The following is a 23,422-nucleotide window of genomic DNA, read 5'->3' on the forward strand; positions in this document are numbered from 1 at the left end:
TAAGTGCCTCAGTGTTCTTTCTATCACCAAGGAAACTCAACAATCACAAGTGCCCCAAATGAAAGATATTTTAATGGAAATGAAATTCAGATAATAAGTACACTTGCTATCCAAGTAGTCACCTTTCTTGTTTTGAAACCAAATGCTTTTGTCCAACTCTGTATTTAACATTTAAAAATAATATTTGCATTTTACATTTCAACAGTAGTTAACATCTAAAGGATTAGAGAGGAATTGTTTTAGCTGATAAGCATTGAATTAAACTTGGAGAAACATTTTTTTTTTATCTGATGACCTTCATCATGGTGAATCTGTCTAGGTTTTAGCATGAATCAAATTTTCAAAGTACTATAGAGAGAGGTAAGAAGATATGGCTTTTTAGCTCTGTAATAATTTTTTGGATTATCAAGACTTATTTAAAACTTCCTTGGCATAAATCAGTTTAAAATTCAGTCTTAATTTTGCCTTTAAAAATGAATATTCAGTAAACCATAAGATTTTAAGGCAGAATAAGATTTGTTTAAATTTATGGATGAAAGTTGACTTTATTAAACTGAAGTTTTCTCACGGCTATCTCATTGGAAAACTGATTTAAAAATAACAGTTTCTATCAAATCTATACATACATATGAAGTTGTTTGTTTGCGTATCATGAAAACAACAACAACAACAAAGCATTCTGAGCTAGAAGTTCAGAATTATCACTTTTAGAGAATTCAGAGCTCCAGTTCAGTGCAATTCTAGAGGGAAGCCATGAGTTTTACAGACAAGATTTTTTTTTTTCTTAATAGGTGGTCAGTTTGTGCAACAAGTAAAGCAGCACTATTTCAGAGGTAAACAGAGAAGATAAGAAAGAGGGTGTCCATGTATTTTTTTTCCCTTCTGTAAAGTTCAGATCATGCATCATCTCTAATGAGCTTGATAAAGCATAGCAAGGCAAATGTGCCATAATTCATCATGTTTCCCATTTCAAAAGTGACAGGCAACCTAAGGGAAGTCTTTATTTTGTAACAATAAAAGAAGGAGGCAAGATAACCACATTTAAAACAATATCTGCAAAGGAATTCTTACAATCCACATCAAATATAGAAAATTATCTTGTTATATTGGGGATTTGTTCAGTTAATGCTGTACCAAAACTTCCAGTAGTGCCTGTAAGCAAAACATTTGATTTTTATATTTAATCCAAATGTAGGAGAAAAAAATGTCTTTAGAAATCTCTTCAAATTTTGAGGAATAATGTACTTGTATTGTAAGAAACAGAAGCAATGTTTGCAATTGTTAGAAAGGTGCCATGAGCTTTTGTGTTAGTTTGTTAAATGGTCCAACATGAAATATTGAAAGATCCAAGTGAAATCCATTCTGTAAAGGAGTAAAATATACTTATATGTTTTCTGAGGCTGTTTGCTTATTTCTAGAACTGGTTCAACAAAATACCATCTCCAAAAATGCATCTCTTTTTGCTTCAACCATTCCTTTTGGAAATCAGTCATATACATAAACATATATATATATATATATGTTATTTTATATACATATGTATATACACATATATATGTATATATAATAACATAGACCTGAACATCTTAGACCGTGTGCACATAGAGAGAGGGGTTGGTAACCAACTAGGTACACGGCACATAATCAATCATATCTCAAATGCCTCAAGTACTCTGTCTTATCTGCAAGTAAGCAAGGGAGGATGAGATGTGGTTTGGTCCCTATAAGAAAATTAAAAGCTCTGGGATGCCTGGGTGGCTCAGCGGTTGAGCATCTGCCTTTGGCTTAGGGTGTGATCCCAGAGTCCCAGGATCGAGTCCCACATCGGGCTCCCTGCATGGAGCCTGCTTCTCCCTCTGCCTGTGTCACTGCCTCTCTCTGTGTCTCTCATGAATAAATAAATAAAATCTTAAAAAGAAAAAAAAAAAGCTCCTACTGAAAAGAAATGCTAATTTTTACTGTGTCTCAACACTACAAACCCACATCTAATCACAAAACCTACCACTTTTTATAATGGCTAAAGAAGGCAATTTGTCTTTATTAAGTTTAAGGATCATGTTTAAGTTACTATCTGCAGAGTAATGAGTAAGTAACAGCCATACTATGCAGGAAAAGTAGCTGTTTTTGTTTAGAACATAAGGAGCATATTTACACAAAGATTTGAAATGCAGAAACACATTTGGTTCTAATTCATTACAATTAGTGAAGACCCTGGATCTTCACGTTCATGTGAAGTGCTGAGGGCCAAGGGCTTTAGGGTTAGGATAGAGACTATCTTCTATATCTTTCTTTGCATATAAGAACACATTACATTTGGTAGATTTAAGGGCAAAAAAGTCTTGTGGGAATTACAGTAATTGATTTTATATGGTATGGATAGATGAGTACTTGCAGAGCAAATTGTGTCACTCTTATTATTCTTATCATTGGTCATTCGCTTAATGGCATTCCAGAGGTAAACAGCTGATCTACTTGCCATTGAATATATAATATATAATATAATATAAAATGCCAAGACTTATTTTAAGCAACCTTTGTTTCTTTTGGGACCCAAGAAGAGCTTAGCTTCTCTCCCCTGCCTTTGAGGTTTTTTTTAACCAGAGAGAAAATGATAGATACAATTATCTACCTATATCCGGTCAACTCAAATTGATTTTTATATAATGAAACGAGAAATTGAGTTTTCCCCTCATGAGTTTATTCACCTGCGTTGTTGCCCAAAGGCACGTTACTTTCAGGACTGTGACATCCTCCCTGCTCTCTCAAATAGAAGTTGAAACTCCTTCACTGATTCCTGGTCCTGCCTCTCTCGTTATGTTAGGGTTATTCCATGGGATGAAGATGGAAATGATTCTCTAAAACATGGGCTCTTATTGAGACTGATAGGTCTTACCCAGGGAGATCAAAACTTTCCATTATTACAAAACACCTGCCTGACAAGTTTTTAGTACTTGATTCTAAGAAAGACATTTGGGTAACTGTAGTGTCTATACTTGAATTTGCTATGTATATATTTTTTTGCATGTCTCCTTTCCCTTCTGTTCCCCTTTCCTGCCCAGAGGCTGTTATGTTCTTCCTTTTTGGAAAGGAAACCTTTAAATTTCAACCTCTGGTCATCCTTGGATTATTAAATCTTTCTCCTGATGTCCTAAACAATTTCTTTTCTCTATTGATATTTGTATCTTTGCACAAATGCACATCTGGCCATCCCTTCAGTGAACAAAGTCTGAGCGGTTAATCTTTTACCATTCTTCTTAAAGAATCAGCGATTTCAGCCATTACTTCTTCTTAGCTTTATATTTTGTTCTAAGAGGCTTCTAAACCACGTGGAACTGCAAAGTGGTTTTTGATACACACGTCTAGGTCCCCATAGAACTTGAACTAAAATTTGCAATTCAGGGTTTCAAAAAGAAGGGAAACAACAGTCTGAGTTTTTCACTCTGTTAAATAACATTAAGATTAAAATTAATTTTAACAAACATGGAATTCAACGTCCAGTGGAAAGGGATCAGTGTTCCTGGAGACAGTAGGCTGAAGGGGACTAGCGCTTTATGTACATCTTTCTTTATGGGGCTAGACTGACACAGGAGACAGGGTCTCCATGATTTCAATAAAGACAAATCAGTACTTTTGGGGACATGTGGGAAGGTTGGAGAGGCTCACTTGACAAGGGTGCAATCCACTAGTTAAAGATGCAGTTATCTGGTCTTTCCCCATATAATCACAGCCACTAGACCTTTCTAAAGTGTTTCTGTCTTTTGTTTCTGGTTAACGCTTTCCCAGCCAGATCTGCCAAAGGGTTATTGTCAGCCAGCCAGAGAAAGCTTGTGTCCCAATAAGGATGTCACTGGTGAGGGCTTGGCCAGGGGGCTCCTCAGCAGCCCTGTTAACTTCATCACTCTCTCTGAGGTGTGGTGTGAATGGAGAACATATGGCCCACCAGTCACTGGAGGGCATGTTTCTTCAACTGAAAGTCAGAGGCCTCTGGGCTGAGACTGGCAAGCTTTGGAACATCAAGTTGAGATTTGGTTGGAAAGGAGCCTGTGTGGTCTATATGGTCCATGCTTGCTGATCTCTGAATTGTTCTTGAGTGGAGCCTTCAAGGTTTTCTGGCTCTAATCCTTGCCTGCTTTGATACCAGCAATAGTAAAAAAGTAGAGAGCAAATCATTGTGGCACATCCAAGGAGAAAATGGAAAAAAAGATGACCAAGTGCTATTTCTGGCTTTAAGACTTGGGGAATTACCAAATATTTGTGCTTCTACTAACTTAGGAGATGCAATTAATGATCTAGCAAAAATATTTCTGTTGTTAATCAGAAGACGAATGATCTGGCAAAAATGTACCATTTCCAGGCCAGGCAATAGAGATCCTTTAAACGAACTCAGGAAGGAAGGGAGCCCAGGCAAGACGTTGTGAAATTAAAAAATTTTTTTTTTAATTTTCTTGAGTATTAAAAATTATATTAAAGCTGAATTCATTTAATGTTTCTAGACAAAGCACAGGATAACCAAACATCTTGGCCTTCTTGGGTAGAACTGTGGGTGTGATGGGCAAGTAACTGTTTAAAGATGCTTACAAGAGGTGTTTATTTCAATCAGGACATAAACTTCTCTGAATGCCCTCTTCTTTTCTTCCTGGCTTCCGCTGCTACAATGTTCTACCCAGATGGCTATCAAAAAGTGGGATTCAGGTTTGGGCCTGCTGAGCAAGGGGAATACTTGGTCTCCTCGTTTAAAGCAACTGGATTTTTTGCTCTTCGAATGTAGGAAACCTAATTACACCCTGGTAAATTCTCTTCAGTCTACCAAACACAGAAAAAAAAAAACAGTGACAGAATCTGAAAGGCCAGAAAAGAGAAAAGAGTCCCTAAGACCTAATGAATCCAAACTAAACACCTCTCCACAGAAATGTCAAACATTTCTCTTAGTACAAAACAAGGCTTAAAGAATGCCTTGCTTTTGTCTCTGGCCTAATTCCTTAAGCAGAGAGGGGGATTTTCCTCTGGGAGTGTTATTTCACAAAGAACGAAACAGCAAATAAACAAAAGACTCTCAAAGAGAGAGAGAGTATAAATAAAATTCATGACTCTTTAAAGAGTTTACACTGAAAGAATGTGGGGGATTATTTACAATTAAAGCATAGCCTTTGGAATACAGTTATTATTATATATAAAACAAAGACTAGGAGTTCATTTCATTTTATTCACAGGAAAGTGCACCTGGCTACTCGGAGTTTGGAAAAAAATCATGAAACTTCATTTTTTCAAGATCTTTTGCTTGCTATTTTTGTTGTATGTGTGTGTAAGACTTCTCACATGATTAGCAGAGCATTTTTTAATTTATTTATACTTTCCTTTTTAAAATTGCAGGTGATACATATTGCTATTTATTTTATTTTTTATTTAAATTCAATTTGCCAACATATAGTATAACACCCTGTGCTCATCCCATCTACATGTTGCTATTTGATTAGAAAAAAAAAAAAAAAAAAAAAAGCAGGTAGAAAGACAAAGTTCCAAGAAAAAGTTCTGTTGTGTATGTGTTTAAAAGGAACTTTCCACATTTTAACACTTTGAAAATGAGCGTTTGTGGTGGCAAAATAGTCTTCAGTTGAACAAAGGAAAAGTTGTAAGCCACTGAGGGAAAAAAAGTTGGAATTAACAGAAAAGTAGGAGAAAGAACAGATTTAGGACTATCTGGTTTCCTGGCAAATCATCCGATAACACAATGGAGTAGTTAATGGCAGAAATGGGGGAAGGGGCAATACGAAACAAACGCAAGATTTCGTTATTAATGTAATAGGCAGACAGAAATAAATGGTTATTAAGATAAGAAGCAGAGGCTAAAGAAACCACTTGATTATAAATTATAGAGCAATTAGTCCTCTTTTCAAGTGTGTGTGTGTGTATTAGGCATTTGAATTCTAGTTTCAGTGTGACTCAAAAAAAAATTAAAATTAAAAAAAAAAACCACCCCAACCACCGCAGATGATAATGTTAAAAGCCATGAAACGAGGTCCCTATGGACAAATGGTGTTTAAAGGTAGAGTTCTAGTAAAAGTATGGTCTTCTTGAAAGCTTCAGTCATGGGCCTGGGAGATGGGGTGAGGATTTAAGCACTTGCAGAGCTTACAGCAAAGTTTAGATTGAGTCTTATCCTGACGTGCCTGTCTCAGTGAAATATCTGAAACATTTGGCCCCACGAGATTAAAAGAACAGTGCTTATATTTAGCATCTGCTCCCCGCCCCCCCCCCCAACTCCAACTTTGCTACTAATAAAATTCAGCTCTATGGAAAAGAATTTGAATTCCAGCTGGGCAGTTTTCAAAATAAGATGAAAAGTTAAGCAGGCAATTGGTGTGTATTTAGGGCTCAAAACACCTTGCCCCCTAGAAGACTTGAAGGAGTTAATCCCTTCTCAAGATAATCCACTAAAGAGCATCCTTCATTATGATGTTAAAAGCAAGGATCAGTGCTGGGGAGTCTAACAATAGGACAGGAGGCTTTTCAGTCCCAGCCACATTCTTCCTAGGTTAGAAACAGAAACTGCTGTGATTCCAGCAGAAAAATAGAGCAAGACTTTTCTCTTATGTTAAATATTCAGATGGGGGGGGGCAGGGGGAACTTACCACATGAACTAAATTTCTCATTGGACAGTTTTCCTCAGAGAATTAATATTTCTGATTATTTTAAAAACTACTCTCATGAGAGGAAAACAATAGTTTTTAACTCAACAGTTACACAGTTTGGGAGCGCTGTTGATTTCATGCAAAAGTGCATTTTTGATGAAATCATACTCGATGACTCCCTGTCTCTCCACTCAGGGCACACATATTCCCTCCTCACTATGATACATTCAATGAACACAAAACTCACCATAAACTTTTACCAAAGATGCAAGCTGAAGTTATTTGGTGAAAATTTGATCCTGCAAGGCATTATGTTTTAAATTAATGGCCAGATTTTATTACTCAAAGAGTCTTATTTTCAATAAGTGAGAAGACAAAGTGTGTTTAGTGTTGGTAAGCAAACAAATCTTAAAAACTCGGTTTAAAAATCTTGATTTTACTCTATTTTAGTATGTTTTATATTCTTGGGAATACAGTTTACTGTTTGTCATTCCTTTCAAAATATTGTGTAGGAGGGTAGTTTTAGAATTAAAAAGATTCCTAAAAATCTTTAGTATAAACCCAAATCTCACATAAATCAGGATGGCAAAAGTTGGCTATTCCAGGCTATGTTTTTTTTCCTCCTCTCCTTTTTGTGAAGTGTAAATACATTATTTTGTAAGGTGTATTTGTTTTAAGGAATTCCTCCTTACCAAAATGAAAACAAGATAGGGAAAGATTTTTTTAAAAAAATATGTTTGAAGTGGGATCAATTGTAACTCATTAATGTGTGTTTGTGTGTTTTGCCTTCCATGATCCCTTTTGTGTCCCTATGGTATTTTGGGCATCTGAACTCTGCAGATTCTGAGCTGTGGCTGCAGCCCTCAATTGGCAGAAGATGGACAAGCTCAGCTCTGGGAGGATGGGGGGTGACTGAGCATGTGTTGGGAGTGGTAGAAATCATCCGAGCTAGAAGAAAAAGAGGGAAGGAAGAGTTGATGAGATGTGGATTTGGTTGGGTTTAAAAAACCATCTATCTGGAAACATGGGGAAGGCAGAGAGTTTGAAAGGGAGAAAGTATAAATGCTAAATAAAGAGGCCCTTGAAACATGGTCAAAGACCTACTGCGATATAGAGAAATACAGAGAGTTAATATTTCAAACAGGATTTGATTAATATTTTATATCCATGAGAAGCATTATGAAAAAAGGACTTTTGAGGTCATGATTGTAGCACTTATCAATGGTGTGACTTGCTTCTCTTCTCTTATTTATATTCAGTGAGAATACCTATGCCTGCCTGAACTATAGATCAGTATGAAGGTTCTCAGAGATAGCATATCAAAACCTATGTTATCATGATACACTGGTGGTAAAAACAAAAACAGAAACAAAAACCAGATGCCTGAAGTTTGGCAGTCTCCATATGTCCTCTATGTGACTTTTTGGCAGGGCCCCTTTGTGTTCCTAGGTCAGAGTTTGTTCATCTATAAAGTGAGAATGGTACTTACTCAAAGGGTCACTAGGAAGGTACAATGATATGGTCTATAAGCAACCCAGTGCCTGGCTTATAAGTCCTTTTTAAAAATTATTTTATTTACTTATTCACAAGAGACACACAGAGAGAGGCAGAGACATAGGCAGAGGCAAAAGCAGGCTCTCTGTGGGGAGCCCAATGCAGGACTTGAACAGGATCACGACCTCAGCCGAAGGCAAGGCAGACGCTCAACCACTAAGCCTCCTATAATAAGTCCTTAAGTATAAGTTCAGCCAAAACAACAAAAACAATATATTGCAAAATGTCAAACATACAGAAAATGCATTAGAAAACTTAGACTCTTTCTTTCTTGTAAATATATACTTCCATATTTTAAAGTAATATGCATAGGGTTAATTGAAGCTAATGCAACTAAGATTTTGATCTTACAGCTGAAGTTTTTTTCTTAGCCCATCTACCTGCAGCTGAATTTTATTAAAAAGATGTAAAAAATGAATTAATTAATGTGAACTCATCCCTTTATCATATATTGATTGAGCTGCCATTCATTATGCAAATAAAGTAGGATTTATATAATTTATTTTTATCTAGTATTATCTCATTTAATCCTCTTGATGTTTATGTAAAATATTAGTCTCAGTTTTTATTTTAATAGATGAAGAAACAGATTAAAATCTGTCCAAGGGCATCGAGCTGAGGAGTATGTGGCAAAGCAGAATTGAAACGTTAAGGCTCCTGGTCTAGATATCTCCATGGAACACGGAGACAGCATTACAGTCTTCTTTCCCTTGGTTCTCCCAAAGCCCGGAATCCATGAGGTCTCAGGAAATGGTGGGGACCTTGGATCCTCTGCTCTCATTAGCTATTTTGTGAATGGATTCTCCTGGCTTCCACCACAGTCTATGATTGACCCTACTTGTACTGTACTCATTGAAACCACACCTACTACTTCACTGTCTAGAGGAAGACTACTATCCTGATAGAACCAAGGGATGCTCTAAGGATCTAAACATTCTGTATGCACACATGGCATAGGACAGAATGTTCTATAGGTGAATGACCTAGACTTTTGCCTTCAGGAGCAAATGGGGCTGGATTGGAAGAAAGCCTTGATATTACTTAGCCAAACTATGTTCCTGGCAAGCAGGCCAAAGACTGAATTTAAGTATTTTTCACCTGCCTAGAGTACCATGCACTGGATAAGTATTCACTACTACTAACTGAATTGAAGTTATTTGACAAAATAAAAGAAAAAAAAAGTATGGGTTAAGAAATGTTCTTAGGTTAATAAGCGATCTTGAATTCACAGCTTAATCAATAATGATTTGCAGATTCATTATTTCCCAACTTTAAGTTGCTGCTGCTGGCTGCTTAGCTATTTTTAAACCTTTACTAGATACATAAACACTTTCCTCTTTAATGAGAATGAAGCTGGGCAGTCTGTGCTTTATCATTAAATTCCATTTTATTCACAAATGTTTTAGTTTGTTGCTAGCCCATTTAAAAAGTCATTAATTTATTGCCCTTTTCCCTTTTTGTCTAAAAAAAAAAGGTGTGTGTGTGGGAAGTATAATGGAAAGAAGCTCTTATTGTTCAGAAGACAGAACACATTTCCACCTCTTGAACCAATAATTCAAGCTGCTGATTATGGCACTTAAGAGCCAATCTGGGGACAGGTGGACAGCCCTGGCCTATACAAGAATGGACTTTCAGCTGTGGTAACTCTAAATCATTGGTGAAATGGGGAAAATATTGTGCAGGTATTAGAAAAGTGGGACATTGATAAAATTGACCACCTAATATGGTTTTTTGTCATATTCCTTTGATGATTGCATGTTTTTGTACATGCATTTGATTTTAATTATTTTTTTTAAAGATTTTGTTTATTTATTTATGAGAGACACAGAGAGAGGCAGAGACATAGGCAGAGGGAGAAGCAGACTTCCTGTGGGGACCTTGCTGGGGTACTTGATCCCAGGACACCTGGGATCATGACCTGAGCCAAGGGCAGATGCCCAATCACTGAGCCACTCAGGTGCCTGATTTTGATTATTTTATTTAACTTTTTTTTTTTTATTGCTGAAGTGTAGTTGACATATAATGTTATATTAGTTTCAGGTGTATGACATCATGATTTAACAATTCTATACAATAAGCAATGTTCATTTTAAATGCATTTTTGAAGGAGATTAATAGAAATATTTTTCAAGTACCATTTATTACCAATAATAGAATCTTTCTATCCCATAATGTCTACTGTTCACATCTATGTTGTGAGGCAAACATAAAGTTAAAAGGCAGCAAGAGTCCTATTTTAAGATTTTTTTATTTTCTAAAAAAATAAATAAGGTAGTTGGTTTATATACACATTGGCAATGTACCAATTAAGATGTTTTAAATTCAATTAAATTTCAAATTATGAAAGCCACAAGGGGCAGCACAAGGATTCTTTTTAACATTTAACAAATGTAAATATTTTTTGATAACTACGGAAATAATCCAAACCAGATCACTTTAAAAAATAATAATTAAAAACAAGATTACTTAAAATGAACTTTTTTTCTATAACTTTGCAGAGCTGAATTTAATATCTCCTATTGTGGCCAGAAATACCTTTTCTATGTAACTACACCTTACCAACATTTCTCAGACCCACAGTGAGAGGCAGACTTAAGACAGTTCCCAGTTATCCTTGCTTGCTGGTAGTCACACTGTTGCATAATCCCTTCCCCTTGAGTATGGGCCTGTGTCTTATTTCTAACCAATAAGGATAGAATAAAGGTAATGGAATATCTTTTCTGTGATTATATTATGTAATATGATAACTTCTGTCTTGCAAGCCAACTCTTCCTTGCTGGCTTTGATGAAGCAAAGTGTCAGGCTGGATAGATCTTTGTGGCAAAAACAGCTGAGAACAGCTTTTGGCCAACAGCCAGGTAGGAACTAAATCTTTCATCCGAACAACCCAAAAGAAATTGGACTATGCTAACTGACAACCACATAAGTGATCTTTTGAAGTTACTCCTTCCCAATCGAACCTTCAGATGAGATGAATTTTTAGATAATGTGAGATCAAGATGCCAACATCTCAATTGCAGGCTTGTAAGATTTCCTGAAGTAGAGGACTTGGCTAAGCTGTGTCCAGATTTGTAATCCACAGATAAGAGATAGTAAATATGTATTTAAATACATATTTAACTGCTAAATTTGTGGACATTGGTTATGCAGCAATGGGTAACAAATGCAGTCAGACACACCAAATAGACACTATTTGGTTGTTGAAATAGTGTAAGCTTAAGGTGCGCAGCATATTGATTTGATCTATTTTGCAAAAATGATTACCACCATAGTGTTAGCTAACACCTGTGCTACATCACATAATTAATATTTCTTTTTTGTGGTGAGAACATTTAAGGTTTACCATCTTAGCAACTTTCAACTATACTATACAGTATTATTAACTATAATCACTATACTAAATAGTAGATTCCCATAACTTATTTATCCTATAGCTGGAAACTGGTACGCTTTGGCCAACATGCCCGTTTTCTACCATTCCCAAGCCCCTGGCAACCATCATTTAAGTATGATTCTATGCATTTGACTTTTTTTAGATTCCACATTTAAACGATATCATACAGTATTTGTCCTTATCTGTCTGACTCATTTCACTTAGCATAACCTCCTCAAGAACCTCTCATGTTGTTGGAAATATCAAGACTTCTTCTTTGAATGTCTTGGCTATTATGAATAATGCTGCAATGAAGATGAGAGTGCATCCCTTCAAATCACTGTTAAATAATGGAAAGCCCAAATATGTATGATCTTTTATATAAATTAACCTATGTACACATATGGTTACTCCATTGATTCATTAATATTTGCTTTCAGTGATGCTCATGCCATCTTGTTCACAATGTTTATCTAGATGGTGAGCAAAACTAGTTAAGCAAATTGGCTACTGCACCAAGGAATACATATAGTTTTAGGAACTATACATATACTTTAAAAATACATGCTATTCAACAAGCCACATAAATGCTGCCCTTTGTAAAGTATCAACTGGTAATCATTGCTTTTGGCTCTAAGGCACATTGATTTAAAAAGTCTGGGAAATGAGTGCATACACTTGAAAAAAACTTCATGACTTTTTCTTTAATCTTCACTTTTACTTTGTTTTCTAGAAGAGTTTCATGTGACCTGTGCCAACATAAGGTATATTCAGAGCCCCTGGCTTTCTGGTTGGCAGAAACAAACATACATGCTGCCAACACAATAGTATATTCACTCCTTTATGAAGTTGAAAGACTCATAGGAAATGGACATGATTAGAAATTACATCATAAAGTAATTATCAAAACATGGTTCACCTTATTAATATTCCATGTATCTCATGATCTAGCTGAGATGGCCTGTGTTTCTTGATCACACCACCCTCCCTCTCTGAGAGTGGGCCACACTTGCCCCCAGTATCTTCTGTGTATTCTTTAGTATCATGGAAGGGCTCAAACACTCCAGCAGAGAAATACTGTTGTGTTTCCCAGGAAAGCCACTTGCATCAGACCACTGGTCACCAGTGAAGGCTTGCCACAGGGCCATCTCACCAACAATTCCATTATACATTCCTGGTCGTGAACAGAATATTTTACCGAAGAGAAGCATCCAGGACACGATGTCTGCACAATAAAGGCTTTCCCCCACTAGCTTCAGAAGTGAGTGACAAGAATTTTATTAGTCAAGGAGAAGTCTATTGAAGCAATGCAACAGTGATTTTATTGCTGCCTAAGTGGGAAGCTTTACTGTGGATGTATTTGTTTGCTTTTAATCATTCTGTGGTACTCAGATGGGTGATATAGAAACGTAAAGATAATGTTTTTGAAAGGTTTATGCTGTTGCTTAAAAACATAAAGGAATAAAACTTAATTAACGAAAATAAGTTTTACTGTTGTGTAGCCTGTCTTGGAAAGCTTGAGGATAAAACGAGATTTTCTTATTAATTATTAATACCAATCATTAGTCATTATATCCTTTAATCTGGAAGGGAAAACAAGAAACCTGACATCCATCACAAACAATTGCTTTTGTTCATGCAAATTTTTATGGAGAAGGTGTATCATGGATTATGAAGGCTGTCTTGTCCTATCTGAATATGTCCTATTACTGCATTTTTGGACAGCAAAGTATCTTCTTGTCTTCAGAATCCCATTGCACAGCCCAGGGAGTCTTGTCCTTTTAAGCACCAAGTGACCAATTGCTTCCCCTACCCCAAATCCACAATACTTGTTAATCAACAACTTTTGAGACATCTAATTTTATTCCAATTATCTCTCAAAGTCTTCCCAGTGTCTCTTTGGTACCCAGCATACGTATCATTTCAAGTTTCAGTTCTCAAGTCTGATAAAACTAATAAACCCACACTGCCAGAGGTGGCACATTAAGCTGGTAAAATGGTTTTCATCTTAATTGGATATGAGCACTGTTATCGCTAATAACCCCAGGATACTTCTAATTGGACTCTCTCTCTCTCTCTCTCTTTTTATTTTTGAAACAGTAATCGCATTGACCAGCCTAATTTCTTCAGCCCCCACTCTTTGAATCCAAATTTTAAAATGCACCATAGAAATATTATAATTTCAGGAGGTTATTTCAGTATGATTTCTTTGTATTAGGCCAAGAAAAGGTAAACACTTTTGTAAAAAATAAATGGTTTTCTTTTAAGTTTTTAGAAACAAGAAATTGTAGTAAGACTCTGCTATTGGCATTGCAATAATGTCTTTAATGCCGTTTAGTTAGCTGCCAGCTTCACCTAAGGACACTAAATTCTCAATTTTGAGTCATTTTTAAAAGATAATGGTTTCCTCTGTTGAATTATTTATTGTAAGTTTAGCATAAGTTATAGATCAGGGAAAAAAACCACTATTTTAGAAGTTATCACATGCACAAATGTTACACTTTCGTTTCATCTGGATTTTGCACATATATGAAAATTATAGAATTCTAGTCAACAATTTAGTTAAGAGAAAAAAGATGTGCCAAGACTTCTTCCACAGGTAGCTGTAGTTTGGTTGCTGGTAAGCACACACTGAGTGATAGTAACAGCTCCACTATTCCAAGATACCAACTCTAAAGTAAATTTCAACATGCAAAATCAACCCCAATTTTTCTTTGTACGATTCTTTTTAGATTTGGCAGGCACATACTTGGCACCAAAAGAATAAGAAAATAAGTAAAAGTCTTAAGAGGGGTTAAAGGAATGAACAAAAAAAAAAATTTCAGATTTCACAAACCAGAAAATTTTGTCTTCAGTAAGTATAAAATGAACACTGCATATGTTTTAATTGTTGAAAAACGTCATGTGAGCTTTTCACTGGCAGAAATAATTCATTTTTAATGGACATAATAATTTTTCTTGAGCAATATATATTTTATCAGCTGAGTGTGGGCCTTTATAATTATTATTACTATTCCTTTATAATTAAAAGCCTTTATGTAGATATCATTAAATAATTATAGATGTGCAAAAGAAATGCTTACCATTTTTCCAAACCATAAAATGAAGATTGGTAAAAGTATTCATTAATTTATATTTACATTTCTGGCAATTAAATTAGCAATACCTGGAGCACAGATGAAGGTGGGTAAAACAGATTTCATAGAATCTATTCCAATATCAAAACTATAGTGATATCACATATGCCTTTTATGTTGACTTACAAAATTATGCATCATTGTGACTATGAAGGATATTCAAATGGACAGTTGTATGTGTGTGTGTGTTTTGTGTGTGTAATATATGTGTATGTCTCATATGTAGGAGTGATATGTATATTATGTACACATATGTCTGTGCTTATATATATGTGGCATAAAAGGTGTATACAGAAAAAAGGATATGCATATTGTATAAAGCAAACATATATACACGCACACATATGCATATGATGGTGATGATAATGATGATGATGATTTTATAGCTGGCAAACATTTTAGTTCCTTTGAGACTCATTCTTGATTTCCTTCAGTTTGAAAGAACAAAATTACATAATTTATCCATGAGAGTTTTGAAACAGTGAAACATATCCAAGTCCCAACTTAAGAGAGGGCACTCCTCCACTTTTCTTGAAGGAAGGCGATAGAGAACCAACTCTCCTGCCCTATTTCTTCCTCTCACAGCGTGGCCTCAGAGGGACTTGCTTACCCTCTATTCATCAGTCAACCAGAATTTACGGAGTGCTGGGGGTCATACTGTAAGACACCCTGCGGGTATCTATGGAAAATAGGCGGATGGTGGATGTGTGAGACATGGGTGCTCTCTCTTTCATATATATATGAAATATATATATATATATATATATATATACACACACATACACACACATACACACTTTCATATATATATATGTATTCACACACACACACACACACATATATATGAGATAATACATGATTTATAAAAGAGAGGAGAGAGAGTGAGAACAGGGCAGAAAAGGCAGCGGGAGAGGGAGACTGAGAATCTTAAGTAGGCTCCATGCCCAGTCCAGAGCCCGACATGGGGCTTGATCTCACAACCCCAAGATCATGACCTGAGCTGAAATCAGAAGTGGGACACTTAACCAATTGAGCCACCCAGGTGCCCTGACATGGGTTTTCTTCTTGATGAACACATCATATGGTTGTAGAGACATTATCCATATATTAAAAAATATGATTGAAATGTAAGTGGAATATGGTTTTATGCATCATCAAAACTACTCATATCTAAAACTTTGGCCAAAAACTCTTTATCAGGAAGGTAAAAGAAAAACCTGAAGCTATATGTAGTCTTGCTTTGGGTATATGCTCTTATACATGTTTCATATGCATTACTCTAATGAAATATTAGTGCATTAAGCAGACAAAAATTGTAATAAAAGGAATGAGACAAAGTCAATATTCATAAGAGTTCTAATATTCCTTCACTCTTCACTTCATGGGGCCATTTACCTACTCTAATACAACTGATATAGATAATACATGGTTTTTTGGTGCTCAGTGTAGGTTAGGTCATTATGTTCCACTTCATTGGTATGGTAGGTAAGGGTAAGTCCATGCTGATGGAAGAGAGAGGAACACAGAAAGCATTTCCATATCAGGGGTAAATTCCATCTCCTACCATAACTGCAGGGTCTACCATTCCTTAAGGTAAAATGACTTTCATTTTCACAGAGCTTTTTCATCATCTATACACCAAAGAGTTTCCTCCCAAGATATCAGAACCTACTATCTCCCACCTTTTTCCTTACTAACATTCCAGTGCCTTGTCTTCTATTTCTGCTCTTTCTTCCATTTGAAGAGTTTCCTTTACAACCTATCAAAGGTGCTAGGTTTAGCCTCCCTCCTAAAATCCCAGTTTATGGTCTGAAAAAGTCAAGTAACTTGCCCAAGATCAAACAGATTGTGAAGAGTGGGGTACCGTTGTTGCCTCTACTGTTGGTATTATGTTTAATTTAGAATCAATGTGACGATATGCAGAGTATTCATTCAACAGGCCAGCTGCTGTAGGACAGGTATTGTCCTGGGCTGTGGGGACACCTTGGTTAATAAGATGGGCTAGGATCCTGTAGAATAAACCTCATAGTCTAAAGGGGAAGGATGTGAAATAAACATGCATACATTAAAAAAAAAAGAACAAGCCCAGACAGTGGTAAGAGTTTGGTATTTCAAAAAGAAAAAAGTCTTGAGTGGTAAGATAGATATTTGCAGGGAGGTAGGGTATATTGTTTAGATAGCCAGAAAGGTATCTCTGAGGATGTGGTATTGGAGCTAAAACCTAGATTATATAAAAGAGCTAGTATGAAACCATGAAGACATTCCAAGTAGAGGTAACAGCAGGTTCTAGGAATGGAAGGTGGAAGTAAACTTGTTGTGTCTGAAGAACATAGAAACAATTATGGTAGAAGTATCATAGTGAAAATGAGATGAGGTAGGAATCTGGTAGGACCAGATACACCAGAATAAAGTTTGGATTTCATGGTAAGCACAATAAGAAGTTGAAGGAGATTTTTAAACTGGGGAATGACATGGTCTTATTTACATTGCTTAAAGGACACTCAGATTGCTATGTGGAGAATGGATTCTAGAATAATGGAAGTAGCAACAAGGAGATCAGTTAGGAGACAGCAATGGGAGTGTTATGGACCAAGATTACAGCAATAGAGTTAGAAGGAAGTAGTGATGGAAATAGAAGGATTCTTTGGTGGGCTTAATGTTGGCAGCATGGGAAAGAAAAAAATAAAAAATACATGAATCTGGAGCTAGAGTCATATATTAAGTATACTGAGTGTGCTGCCATGTACTAAGAAGAGCAAGAATGGAAGTCTGAGGTGTGGGGAAACCATGAGATCTGATTTGGCCACATTAAGTTTAAGGTATATATTTAAGATCTAAGTAAAGATGTTCAGTAGGCTGTTGGATTCATGAGTCTGGAGCTCATTGGAGAGGCAAAGTCTAGAGATCGAGCTTTGTGAGTCAAGAATAGATAGATGGTGTTTAAAGCCAAGAAATGGAATAAGAGGGGCACCTGCATGGCTCAGTTGGTTAAGTGTCTGCCTTTGACTCAGGTCACGACCCCATAGTCCTGGGATCAAGCCCTGCATCCTGCCCCCTCCTCAATGGGGAGCTTGTTTTTCCTTCTCCCTCTCCTACTCACCTTGCTTGTACTCTCTCTCTCTGTCAAATAAATAAACAAACAAACAAACAAACAAAATCTTAAAAAAAGAGAAATGGAATGAGACCATCAAGCATGAATGAAAATATACAGTCAGAGAAGAGGTGAGAGTCAGGGTTATTTCAAGAGGATCTAGAGTAGGGGGCTGAGAAGGAGTGGCCAGTATGGTATACTTTTGTGCTGCTGTTTTTTTTTTTTTAATTTTATGTATTTATTCATGAGAGACACAGAGAGAGAGAGGCAGAGACACAAGCAGAGGGAGCAGGCTCCCTGCTAGGAGCCTGATGTGGGACTATATCCCAGGACTCTGGAATCACGACCTGAGCCAAATGCAGACGCTCAGCCTTTGAGACACCCAGGTGCCCCTGCTTAAGCATACGATGGAATAACTCTAACATAGATTTGGGGATATAAAAATAATTAGGATTCAACTACCTATTGGCAAAGAAAGATAGAATCATAAACGTTTGCAGTATGGTTGAGTAGCTTGCTTTCTTTCCCTTTCTTCTTTACACCTGCAATACTGTAGCTTACTGCCTGATGTCTTAGCAAAGATGACTCCAAAAAGGGCATTGATTGCCTAGTCCAACTGTTTCTTTTTTCCAGATTCTACCATGATTAGATTGCATCCACCTAAAGACGTGTGGGATGAGTAACTTGGAAATTTTGGAGAGACTGTGAAGACACGTAATGTTCTTAGGGGGAGGAGGAAGGAAGCTGCAGCAGATCAGCTAGGTGGAGGAAAGGCTGTGGTGAGAGGGGAAAGGGCCCTGGGAAGAGGAGTCCAAGTTGAGTCCAACTTGAATTTTCTTCCCAGTTTCCCAAAATAGCTTATAACTCTTCCTGCCTCCCATTTTGTCTTCTTGTGTTCTACTTTCCTCTATTGGACATTAATTGAACTAAATATAGCCCAACCGTATATTGTGTTTACGGTGCAGGTAATGTAGACTCTCCAGTGGTTTCTACAAGACTCTGTATGTAAAACAGGAGTGAAAACCCAAAATGCCTCATCTGGACAGGCAAATAAATAAATGGTAATAGCCACCGTCGATAGCACACCTACTATGGGCCAGAAACATTTTGATGTTATTTCCATATATTATTTCATTTCATTCTCCCAAAAGCAATGAAATAGCTCTGGTGAGGCAAACCCAAGAGCGTTTGCACCTCTGGAGGAGAAGCCATGCCTCTATCTACTATTTCCATGTGAATAAGGGGATCCTGACTTGGTGCATTATCTATAATTTTAAAAGATGGAATCTCTAGATTTAAAAAATATTGGATATATATATTGGATATATATGTATATATACAAGCCTCATGTATAAGTGTGTATATATATACATATATTAGATATGCATATTGTTTTATACATATGTGTGTTGTATCATAGACACATATTTCATATGTACACTTTAGTTTATATGTACATTTTATTTTATATGTATACTTCATTTTACATATCATATCATATCATATCATATCATACCCTGTGACAGCCAAACAAGACACATTTGTGAACTGCTTCTGAACTCTGGGCAACCTCTAGGGCATAAGTTGTACAGTCTGCTCATGGTTGGGAAGAATAGCGTTAGAGTTGGGGGAGTTGTTGTATGACAGGGCATCTGGCTCTTCATTTCCTTGTTCCATGAGGTCCTGGATTGACATAGAAGCCAGTGCTACGCTGCCAGCTGAATAATGCTCTGCTGGGCTTCAGCTGTGTATCTCTTGGGTTTATTGCAATATTAGGGGCTCAATGCTGTTAAAACTGAACCCAAGGCTGAGTCTGCTCCCTGGGAAATGGGGGCCATACAATACTCTTCTGTACTTCCAATTCCCATGGGAGCACTGACACTGTTCAAGAACTGATTATTTACATAACGTCCAGAAGCCTCGCTATCTATGCATTTATTCACACAAGGTATAAATGCTTGATAAGAATACAAATGGGTATCCTTCCAGGGGACATTTTCAGCTTGACAGGGTTTGGTGCTTTCCAGCAGCTTTTAAAAAATATTCTTCCAAGCCCCAGACTGCTGTAGAGGGAGGATGAGGACCCATCCTTCTTCCGCCCAGCATCCTTCCATAAGCCACCCTGGCTGTTTATTTTTGCTATATCTGAGGCTCTGAATAATATTTCCTTTGAAGGGGGGGGTTCTTTGGCACCAAGAAAAATTATCTGAAAAATGAAATCCTAATGCTAAAGTTTTAAGCATCAATTATTTTTAATCTCAACTTCCTGTGAAAGTTGTGGGTTTTTTTCTACTCAGGAATAAATCCTAGAAAAATAAGATGAGAAGAGTTAGAGTAGCCACATTTTTTTTTTCTTTTCCCAGGCATAGAACTATATGATCCAAACTTCTCAGCTGGAACTCTGGGATGGTAAGCCTCCCTCTAAACTACTAACACGATGCACATACTGTTTTCCTGGCAGGTTGCTTTCGTGCCCATCTGCTCGGGAGCACCATGCCAACTGAATGGGGCCACGTAGGAGAGCCAGAGGGGCTGGGAGCAAGGCCCGAGTCAGTGCTAGGATCCCGCTCGGGGAGCAGACCCTAAGTAAGGGCACATGCTGATTACAAGAGATCACATTTGTTGATAAAGGTTGATGGAGATCGATCAGCAAATCCCTGGATCCTGTGCGCTCATTCCCCCATTCATCTCCCTTCTGGGAATGGGCAGGATGCATACCATATAGATCTGGCTGCCTGGGGGTGCCAGAGACGTCCCGTTTGCCTATCCTTTTTGAAAAGGAACAACTGGTTCTTTTTCTTTCCTATTTGCAATGTGGGGAAACCATTTCAGCCAGTTCCATAGCAAATCTCTTTACTTTGCAATTGGATCTTGGTGTATTATCAGGTGAGGTCAGGTGTCATAAAGCTCAAGAGAAACAAGTAGATGCTTGAATAATTCTTAGACCTCCCTTTGTGTTTTCTCTTTTTTGTCTCTTCTTTTTTCCTCCCTTCCCTTTTTGTTGGTTTCCGTTGAGTTCATTTTATGGAAATCTGAGAGCCCGTGACCTCAGTCAAAAGCCGCCACTCTCCTAAAGGGGGTGGCTGTGGCTACACAGACCTGTCGGGTGAATGGTTATTAACACTCTGGGAAGCTGGCACATGCACACGGATATCCACCCATGTGGCCATGTAAAATATGTGCATGCAAGCTCATGCTCTCCCACAGCTCTTCAGAGCATATTATATGCTATAGTGCAAGGGCCACTTTAATTATCTGCTTCTGACTCCCCATGAATATCATTAATTGAAAAATACCCCACTGCATTTATTAAGTACACCATGTGGCTTCATTGAAAAATGTGAGGTTTCTTAGGTATTTCAAAATGTAGGGAAAATTGCAGGTTTCCACTGCTTCTTTTGGGAATTCCTAAGAGTATGGGGTCCCCAGTTTGGGGGCCACTGTTATAAATGATGCTGTACTGGATAAGAAATCCAGAGATTTGGAGTCTGGTAGATCCGCAGCTGAGGGCCAGTGCCCAGAGTCTTTCTTTTCTCCTCTGTAAAGTGAAGTACAGGTGCAGTTCTAGTTGAGGCCCATGGTTTTGCCTCTCCTGGATCTGAGCCCTGGGGGACAGGTGGGCACGTATCTACATATCCTGGGGCCATCTCTAGCTCCCTCTCCAGCCAGAGCTTCTTCTGCTATGAAGTGTATAGTTCTTTTCCCCATTCCATGTGTGCAGACCAGCAGAAGAGCCCTGGAAGATGCTGAAAGAGGTCCCAGGGGTGTGTAGGAGGGAACTGAAGGCCAGAAATTAGATCTTCTGCTTGGGAAGCATGGACGGCATGCACATTTCTGCCTAGAAGAGCTCTCAGTGATTAAATGCCTCTAAAACTGACTACATCAAAGACAAATCAGGGTGTGGGGCTGTGTTTTGGGTGTACCATACCTGTTATCACTACTTAAGTATTTCTTCAAACATGGTATTGAGTCCAAGAGTCTACTTAATTATTATTAAACTAAAAACATGTTACATTCCAGAGATATTTTGGAAACAATAGATTTGGATATTTACTGGTGGCTTCCATCATTTCAACAAACTTGTATTTAGGGAGCAGCTGGTGTCTGCAAGCCTAAACTATAAAACTGGTGTTTAGAGATGAAGCTGATAATTCTCTCACTCATTTACAAGATTACACTTAGGGGAAAGATTTCACCTGAGCATGTCTCATGCCAGAAGCCAGAGCAATGCACAAATTTGGTAAAATCTGTGACATAGGGTCACCTGGATGGCTCAGTGGTTGAGCATCTGCCTTTGGCTCAGGTCATGATCCCAAGGTTCTGGGATCAAGTCCCGCATTGGGCTCCCTGCGGGGAGCCGGCTTCCCCCTCTCTCTGTGTCTGCCTTTCACTGTGTGTCTCTCATGAGTAAACAAATAAAATCTTAAAAAAAAAAAAGTCTGTGACATATATACCACATACCTAATGTATGGGGTCATTTTTGTCTGGGGTAGCAATAAACAACCATTGAATGGGTGTGTACATGGTGAAGATCTGATTGCAGATGATAAGTTTGTGTATACTTTAAGAATGACATTGGTGATACAGGTCATGATAAAAAAAACAACCCAATTTAAATCTAGTGGGAAAACATCTTCCAAAAGTAAGAAGTAAATTCTTAACCAGCTGGATCACTTCTACTGGAATCAACAGAATGAATCCCACAGGTCTTTTTCAAACTCCAAATTCTATGATTCTATGTAGACCAAATTAAGAAAATGTTAAATTGGATATGGAGCAGTGGTATAATCCTTGCTAGGAGGGAATCAGTTTGGCCTTAAGATACAACGTTTCATGTTCAATTCATGTCTTGAAGAAGAAGTTCTAATTTGAATTACTTAAAATAAGGAGTGTAGTTTTATTGCTATCATAGGTGAATCCAGTACTCAAAGAAACGTTTACATGAAGAGCAACACCTCTCTAATCCTATCCTGGATGGACATGAACCAGATGCACGACAGGCTGGTGACCCTTAGCCTTTGATGGTGTGAGGTGAGGTGGAGAGGGAGGGAGGATTTGCTCCAGGCTGTATGCCCCATGACAGTCCTGATCATAAGCCCTGTTGGCATAACTGCCACAGTACAGTATCGAAGGTTAGAGATGGACAACCCCGGCTTTAAACTCTGATCATCTGTGTGTCATTTTAACCACTCACTCCATTTCTTCAAATTTGTTTCTTTCCTTCTAAGTAGGTAATTAAAACTTTCTGTGGGATTAAATGAGATGATATGTGTCAAGTGTCTGACACAGTGTTTGAAAAACATGCTAATATCTTTATTGTCATCTGTTTATTTTCCTTACTGATCTTGAGACTAAATGAAAAGTTAATTCGAGCACTTTACCAAAAAAAGTCCCTGCATGAACTCAACGTATCACTGGTGATAGAATTATTTTTCCTTCTCAGATTAAAACGTTTTCAAAACACCAATGAGAGGAGACACAATCTGTAAAGACTTGAAACCTTAAGTTTTTATTTTTGGCATGTCTTGGACCTGCTTACATTCTCTGTTTTTTTTTTTAATACATTATGAGCATTAGGGAATTGGAAAAAGGATTAACAGCCTATATATATATATATATATATATATATATATATATA

At 37.3% G+C, this 23,422-nt stretch overlaps 1 long non-coding RNA gene across 1 annotated transcript in view; it reads right to left on the reverse strand.

Annotated features, from left to right (window-relative positions):
• LOC140617226 (uncharacterized) overlaps nucleotides 1-23,422 on the reverse strand; it is a 202,949-nt gene that overhangs the window by 106,007 nt on the left and 73,520 nt on the right. The gene's annotated exons all lie outside the window — the stretch shown is intronic.

This window comes from Canis lupus, chromosome 2 (genome assembly GCF_048164855.1).
Source record: "Canis lupus baileyi chromosome 2, mCanLup2.hap1, whole genome shotgun sequence".
In the NCBI taxonomy this organism is placed as follows: Eukaryota; Metazoa; Chordata; class Mammalia; order Carnivora; family Canidae; genus Canis; species Canis lupus.